General features: G+C 33.3%; 1 pseudogene; it reads left to right on the top strand.

Moving 5' to 3' along the window:
* Positions 1-1,399: 1,399 nt before the first annotated feature.
* On the top strand, positions 1,400-1,502 carry LOC123324278 (annotated as a pseudogene).
* The last annotated feature ends 7,277 nt before the right edge of the window (positions 1,503-8,779 follow it).

The following is an 8,779-nucleotide window of genomic DNA, read 5'->3' as shown; positions in this document are numbered from 1 at the left end:
TCTTTTGAAGATTATATTTTTTATTTATCTGACAGAGAGAGAGAGAGAGTACAAACAGGGGGAATGGGAGAGGGAGAAGCAGGTTCCCTGCTGAGCTGGGAGCCCAACACGGGCTCCATCCCAGGACCCCGGGATCATGATCTGAGTCGAAGGCAGATGCTGAACCAACTGAGCCACCCAGGCACTTCAGCACTGATTTCTTCTTCAGGTTAACTGTGAAAGAGGGTGTGAATGCCAAGATTCCCCCACTTTTGGGAAGAACTGATGCCATACTAAAAGATCCCACTTCGGTTACATAAAGATCATACTTATGCACGCACACTTCCAGCAATGTATACTCTACCCGATGACAATTGTCTCAAGCTCTGAAATACATGACCCTAGACATAATTAGATGCTATATAATTTGCATCTTTTAATGTAGCATAATAAGATGCAATAAAATTTATTTTAATATCATAATATGATTAAAATAACTGCATAAGGACTATGCCACATATCTACCTCCTCCAAAAGTTATTCAAACAGTAAAATGTCGAGTTCTGAACAACATACAGGATGGTATTTTAAATAAGGTAGATTTCATTGAGGACAAGAAGTTGCAAAAGTGTTCATTGTATCAGTGTAGTAGATTTGTTATTTCATTTAACATATGGTATAAAAAATTATCTTATTAAAGTTAAGAATGCGTATTTACAAAGTAGTAAAAACAGTGAAAGCAAAAGATATGTTGATGGTATTTTTGTAACTGTGTATTTTCTTTCCTTTTTTTAAACAAAATTCACATTTTATTTAGGTTGAAATAAACTATACAAAATTGATTTTATTCACCAAAAATAACAGCAATATTTTCTGCATTATTTTTAGATAAACCACAAAACACTTATTTTTGTGTTTTTCCAGTTTTATTTATAAGGCAAGACGAGTCATGGAAAAAGACAGAGGAAAACATACAAATCAGTTGTCAGTATCCATGGCCTCTGATCCTGTCTTCACCATGAATAGAGGTGTTCAACATATACCTGCGAAAAAGCTTGTGAAGATGTAGGCTCAACAAAGGAATGTAAACAGCAACAACCTAATGTGGAGTAACAATGGCAGGCTCTCCCATTCAAAGGTTTTTTTTTTTTTTTTTTTTGTGATTTCTTTCTTTTTTAAATTTTATTTATTTATTTATTTTTTTTAATTAACATATAATGTATTATTTGTTGCAGGGGTACAGGTCTGTGATTCATCGCACAATTCACATGACTCACCATAGCACATGCCCTTTAACTGTGACTTGTTCCTTTAAATTCATTTGATAAAGACAAAATCTCTACTGCAATCCTTGCTTGGCAAGGTCACGTGTTTGTCTCTGTCTGGTAACTCCCTTAATGGTCCATTACAGATTTTTTTTAAGACTATACTTTCAGGGATCATTTCTATAGTTTGTAACTCTATATTTTCAAATAACATAATGTTTTATTCCATGAGACCTATATCAGTTATTAATGAATGGAGTTGTATATAAAACAAAATTTAAGATGAAGTTGCTTAAGCAAAATATGCAGTCCAAAATAATGTAGTTCAGGATTAGAATAATAGTTCCAGTGCTATTATGTCTTTCCCAATAAAATAAAACTAAAAAGATAGTAATTGATATCATTCAAAAAGAACAGGTCACACGATTTCTTAATAGAATATTTTGAAATGACCCTTGTATTCATAAAATATTTAAAAATATTATATTAACAAATTAGTCCCAAAAAGTATGGGAAAACAAACACAAAGTGGCCCATTTCGTCATGACGCAGCATAATTCATACTTAAAACTTCTTGTTATTGAGACATAATTGACATCATATTTAAAACTTTTTACATCTACCAGTTCAATATAAAATGTGCCAAAATAGATTATTGTCCCTCATTAAGTTATGTAAAAATACACCTATTAGCCAGACCACTTATGATTTTTAAAAATTTCTGTTAATAGAACTTCCAAATATTTGTTAAAATCTATGCACTTCTCTCAATTTTCTTTGTGAAAAGCACACAAACTGTAAAATACACGTGCTATTTACAATACAAATATATCATAATTCAGCACCATACAAAAGCAGTGCTGCTTTTGTAATAAGAAAAATTACTTAATAAGAAAAATTACTTTAAGAACCAATTGTTATTGCAGAACAGGGAAAAGAAAATATAAGCAAACATTAAGGTTCTGAATAGAGATACACTGCTATTATTTGGAAAAGTCTGTTTGATAGACTACGTACACCTTCCAATGGCACCAAATCTCCCATTTCAGAGCTTCGGTGTTAGGAAGACTCATAAAATGATGGAAATCAAAATGGTTGAGGTGATTTTTTTTTTTTTTTTTTTTTTGTGCAAAATGGTGGTTTATTAAAGCCCTGGGACAGGATCCGTGGGCAGAAATAGCTGCTGCACCTGGATCTTGAGGAACGGGGATCGGTCGAGGTAATTTTAAGCAGAAAAGTGTTCTTGATTTTTTATCTACTTGTAACATATGGCTTTGAGAACATAAAAACTACTCACCAGGTATGTTTCCTTTCTCAGCATTGAATTAATATATAAATACTTCATTCCTTAACTTTTTCTCTTTCATTTGAATTAACTGAATGTGCATCTTAAACTCATTTGTTACTTTATTTTAATGATATTCTATCAGTACTTATTTTTCTTCCTCTCCTGACATATTTTCACTACCCTGCACCTTCCCAGAGAATATCAAGTCAATGCTCTGAGGATATGCCCTTTTGTCTCCTTACAGAGCTGGGTCTCTTCTTTCATCTTAGAATTCCTTCATCTGCCATAAAAATGGAGTGAAAAGACTGTACTCTCATTTTAAATACAAAACTATTACTACCCTTTAGGAACTGCTGCCTCCCTTATTTCTTGATCCTTTTAGGTATACTTATGATAGATTTCTTAACATTTTTTTTTTCTTTTTTCAGCTTCCTTTATAATTGAAGGTGGTGGTGAGCACTTTTGTGTATTTCCTGTTTGCAGAATCCTTCTTATCTGATAGTAAAAATTGTCTTTTTCTTGTGCTGAAGAAATTGATTGCCTCTGCCACATTTAAAAGAGCAGCGATGATAATTTTGGTTTAAAGGTACTGACGGTTGTGAAATTTAGGTGAAATTTCATAATATTCTTTTATTCTGCCTCTTTTTATGTACGGCAAAAAATTGAAATCTCTTCTATACTTTATACCACTCTGAGTTCTTTACTGTTTTTCCTTCTTGGTTTATTTTCTCCCATTACTTAAATTTTAGGGGGCCAAATACAAACATATAATGAAGTATACCTAGTGTACAGGGTAGTGAGAATAACACCGTGTTGAATGAAAACTGCCCCAATTGGTTAAACGTTTACCTGCATCTAAATATTTACTTGATGGAATATATTTAAGTAGGTATTTCTTCATTTAACCTTCATATTCGTGCATATAAGGTAATTTTAAATTATGTAATAAAATTGTTTTCACATATATACAATATATATGCTTTTCAATAGTTTATACATTAAACAGAATTTTTGTTATCTTTCTTATAAAATAGTTACAGTATGGTTTTCAATTGATTCTCTGTTATCACTTTTTCTTTGGTTTGTATATGAGATTAATATTTTTCTTTGGTTTGTATAAAAAGAAGTTAAATTAATTTACCATTTTATATTTTCTCATTTTTCTTATTATAAATTGTCCCGATATATTTATACACATTTAAACTAAATTCTAAAACCTATAAATTATTTCTTCTAACAATACAATCCTTTATAAGAGGACTTCATCAAGGTTGATTTTTTACTTTCTAAGCTCTGGGTCCAAAGTCAGATTTGCTTGAACAATATTCATGCAGTACCCACACCATCTAGTCACTGGGCTAGATGCTCTGATATACTTACTTTTGCTTAGTAATATTTAGTAGATATGTTTTCTCTTTAAACAACTTATTTAAGTAACTGCATATTATTAAATAAAAACTATTCTTGTTTTTTTTTACAGTAACATTATTAGAAACCCTTTAAAAATAAGTTTAATTACATATGAAACAATTTTAAGACAATTCTATTATATAATTTAACTTTTTGGTTGGGTTTTTCAAAATGTCCCTTTACTATAATATTTTATTTTCTAAGTTATTGACAGGAAAGGGACAAAGAAAGAACTGCAAGGTGGCTTGACTTACCCAAGAGCAAGCCTTCTAAGAAGGTGTTAGCTATTAGAGGTGACACCCATAATGGTTGGGAGTAGAGCTCACTTAACTGGTTAATGAAGGCCAGAGGAACTGGGCTAGGCGCTAAGAGAATCTACTCTGGGAACATTTTTGGCTTTCTCTCCCACAAGTTTCTGATAATCTCAATGTGAAGTGTTGGTCTTCTTACTTTATTTTAATTACTATGCCATTAATTAGCAGTGCCAAGTATATTGTATTTTCTCAATATGTTGAGTTGAAGAAAATAAGAGCAAGACATATAAATAAATGCCATCACCAGTTAATGAGATAAACAAAGGAAGATAAGAGATTGTGTTCAGAAGCTTAGGGCAGAAATTCTTGTTTTGTAATTCAAGAAGACATGGATGGTCTTCAGAAAAATATGTGTGACTTCCGGGAATTGTATAAATGTGTGCTTCTACATATAAGTGCATATTTTTCTAGAAATAGAACTATATTCTAAAATGGTTTTGTAACATAAAATATTGGAGAATCCCTGATGTAGAGTTTGAAAATGGTTATGGTTATGTTATCACGGCACCAACCATGGTGAAGTCCTGGACCTTCCACCTGGCTTAATGGTGATTTAATATTTGTCTACAAGAGTGAGGGGATAAAACTGAACTAATGGCAAAATAACTTGATTGGAAAACTTTCAATACCTCATTTTAACTGCTTGTCCCTAAACTTGTAATTAATCAGCACTATAATACAGTAGTTCTGAATTTAAAGTGTGATTTCTCCTGGTTGCAGATCTCTTATTCCTGATTTCAGCATTACTCTTTGTGCTGAGGTCTCAGGTCTCACAGTCTTTGGCTGTGCAGGTACCCAGGAGGTTGTATCTGGAAAGCAGAAGGATCAGACTGGAAAACAGAGAGGCAAACCACTGTTATTTAATTTTTGCTCTATTTATTTCTAAAGTTACCAGTCATTTCTAATTGTAATTCATTTAGAATTCATTCATGAAGATGTTTTTCCAGTTGAAGAGGCAGTGTAGAATAGAGTATAGAATAGTATAGTGCAGTATGGTAAGGAGTAAAGAGGAAATCTCTGTGCAGCTGCTTTATCTGCACAATGGTGAACAACAGTCATTCCTCTCATAGGCTTCTTATAAAGTTTCAAGGAGTTAACTCTAAAGTGATTCAACAGTGCCTAGCACACAGGAGTACTCAATAATTCTTAGCCATTTATCATATACAGATTCTCGATGAGTGCTATTGTGATGATCCTATTTAAAGAAGAATAATTTAATGAAAACAGCAGATTGAAGATGGAAGATTATCTAAACTAACCCCTTTAATTTGTGGAATTGCTTACAAAAACCTTGAGGCACGAGGGGGATATCGTGGATGATGTAATCTGCATTTATCTACTCAGAGTGAAGTATGCCTTTCTGAAAGATGTTCATTAGCATCATTGCCCCCATTTGGTTATCAGCAACAGGAAATAACAATTGCCTAAATAGTAGCATGACTCACTGGAGCTGTCCATTATTATTAATCATAATATAATTCATTATAAATAGTGATTTTGATTTGGATACTAATTATAAAGGTGCTTGGTCATCTTCCAATAATTAGAGTTAAATATTCTGAAAATTAAACAATTGTGTTCTTCAACTGATATCTGAATTATTTGATGGTAATTGTATTTATCATTTGTTAAAGACAATCAAGTGCTTTTCTAATATAATTTAGATTTAGACTGGGTTCATTCACTCAGAATATTTAGAATATTACAAAAAGTAAAAATAAAAAAGAAGGAAAACATATAACTCAGCAAGAAAACTGGCTTAATCTAAAAAAAGAAACCATATATATTTTTAAAGACTTTATTTATTTATTTGAGAAAGAGAGGGAGAGCATGAGTGGTGGGGGTGGTGGCAGGCAAGAGGCAGAGGGAGAAGGAGAAGCAGACTCCCCCTGAGCAGGGAGCCAATCTGGGGTTCACGGGGCTCAATCCCAAGACCCTGAGATCATGAAGTGAGCCAAAGGCAGACGCTTAATCGACTGAGCCACCCAGGAGCTGCAGGAAAACCATATTTTTTAGCCTTAATAAAAAATAAAAGATGAAAGTTTTTAGAGGAATATAGACTTTATGACCTCAAAATTGACTTACGAGAAGACTGTTTATGGATAGAGTCAGGGATGATCATTTTATTTTCATTAAATCAGTTGAGTCTAAAAAATACACATTGTTTTTGATTACTACTGTATAATGTGTAATGTAATTAAAATGTGAAAATCTACTTAACTATAGAGATAATTTCAGTCTTCATAATTTTATTTGTTTTAATATTATTCTTTCTGATAAAAGGATAAGCACTTCTATCTAGAATTTTAAAACCAGGAAGTTCCTTTATGTTCCAATTTTTCCAAATATTTGAATATATTTTTCTGAGCTTGCCTTCTCATGATGGTAAATTGTTATGTTCTGAAATTTATTGTTATTAGCTTTTGATCTATATATCTTTATAAACATAGAGCCCTATATACCTTTTTTTTTATAAATTAAAGGTCCTTTGTAAAAATTCATACTTGCCACTTTTCTTGCTATTATTATTCTGTACTAATCTCAGAGAACATCAGCTCTCTCCTGGATTTTTGAAGGGGGCGACCCAGATGAGATGGGTTATTTGGGAAGCAACCCTTCCCTTAGGAATTCATTACATTGGCATATCAAGACAGATGTACAGCTGCTTATTTCCTCCAGGGCTTCTGAGTTGTATTACTCTTAAGGGCACCATTCACATTGTACTCTGGAATTGTACTCCGAGAAAGCATTCACATAGAATGCAATGAAAATGATGCTCACCAAGGTTGTAGAAGTACAGTTGATCTAACTTTATTTATTCTCATCATAATTCCTATATATCAACTCATATATAATAATGTTATGGTTTTTCTAATTATCGTGCTGTAAAGACCATGTAAAATATACAATGTAGTCATGATTAGTATCCCAAGGAATTCATTAAAAACAAATGTATACCTGGGTTTATACTATACTTACACTTAAATCTGAATCTACGTTTTACAAGTCCTAGAATATTCTAAAGCAAAAAGATACATTTTTCTTTTATTGCCATTATTATCTTACATTTATATAAATATGATCATTTGCATTTCATATTACAAATATGTTTATTAAAACAATTATTTTTTAAAGATTTTTAAAAATTATTTACTTATTTGAGAGAGAGAGAGCATGAGAGGGGGGGGAGCATCAGAGGGAGAAGCAGATGCCCCGCTGAGCAGGGAGCCCGATGCAGGACTTGATCTGGGGATTCCAGGATCATGACCTGAGCCAAAGGCAGTCGCGTAACCAACTGAGCCAACCAGGTGCCCCAAAACAATTATTTTTAAATCAACCAGTTTATCTCCCTTGTATATGTTCTACAAAAAAAACCCCAAAAAACAAACAAACAAACAAACAAACAAAAAAACCTCTTCAGTTTTAAATTGCACTAAGAAAGAAGAAGAATCTTGAATTCTGTTATAACACACATAGCAATTAACAGCAGAGCATTGGATACAGTCTTTTCAGTGTAATGGAGCCGGGATGTCCCTTTCTAAAAAGTAAAGTATTACCAGCCACAGCTTGACTTGGGGATTGGCAGACATTTCAGTGAGGCCTGGCAGAATACAGTATGTGTCTGAAAGGCCTACACCCTAGACGCCAAGATAGTTACAATTGCCCTTGTACGCAACCTGGGAAAATGGAAATGGAAGGGAAATCTTGAGATGGCACTAACAGCCAGAAGAGGGAGTCAGAACTTTGAACTGACTAAACCTTTGCTAAATGAGTCTCAAAATCAGAGTACTGAGTTAAAGCTCAGGCTTAATCTGTAGTAAGCAGACATGAGGGCCCAAAAGCAAGAAGAGATCAGCAACAGACAGCAAGACATGTAGGTTTTATCAGACATACAATTTATAGTGCACATCTAATTCAGATCATTCTGTATATGTACTAGTTCACAGACGATTGTGCAGCTTCGTGGCAGACCTAACTAACCACAGACATTTGGTACACAGATATTTTTAAACAGATGCAACATGCCGTGTACTGCTCTTATCACTGAGGATAAACTGAATAAAAATCGGTATCATTCCTGCCCTTACGAAAATTGCACCTTAGTGTGGGAAGACATATTAATAAAAGAATCACGATAATGAATTCAAAATTAAAACAGATAATTTTCTTATAAAAATTGGGGGAGGGAACAAAGAACTATAAAGTTTTTTTTATTTTTTTTATGAACATATAATGTATTATTTGTTTCAGGGGTACAGGTCTGTGATTCATCAGTCTTGCACAATTCACAGTGCTCACCATAGCACATACCCTCCCCAATGTCTATCACCCGGCCACCCCATCCCTACCACCCCCTCCAATCCAGCAACCCTCAGTTTGTTTCCTGAGATTAAGAATTCCTCATATCCGTGAGGTCATATGATACATGTCTTTCTCTGATTGACTTATTTCGCTCAGCATAAAACCCTCCAGTTTCATCCACGTCGTTGCAAATGAGAAGATTTAGTTTTTTAGTTTTTTTG

Source organism: Neomonachus schauinslandi, chromosome 2 (assembly GCF_002201575.2).
Source record: "Neomonachus schauinslandi chromosome 2, ASM220157v2, whole genome shotgun sequence".
Taxonomy (NCBI): Eukaryota; Metazoa; Chordata; class Mammalia; order Carnivora; family Phocidae; genus Neomonachus; species Neomonachus schauinslandi.
The sequence above is the reverse complement of the archived record's forward strand: the minus strand, read 5'-3'. Positions and strand labels throughout refer to the sequence as shown.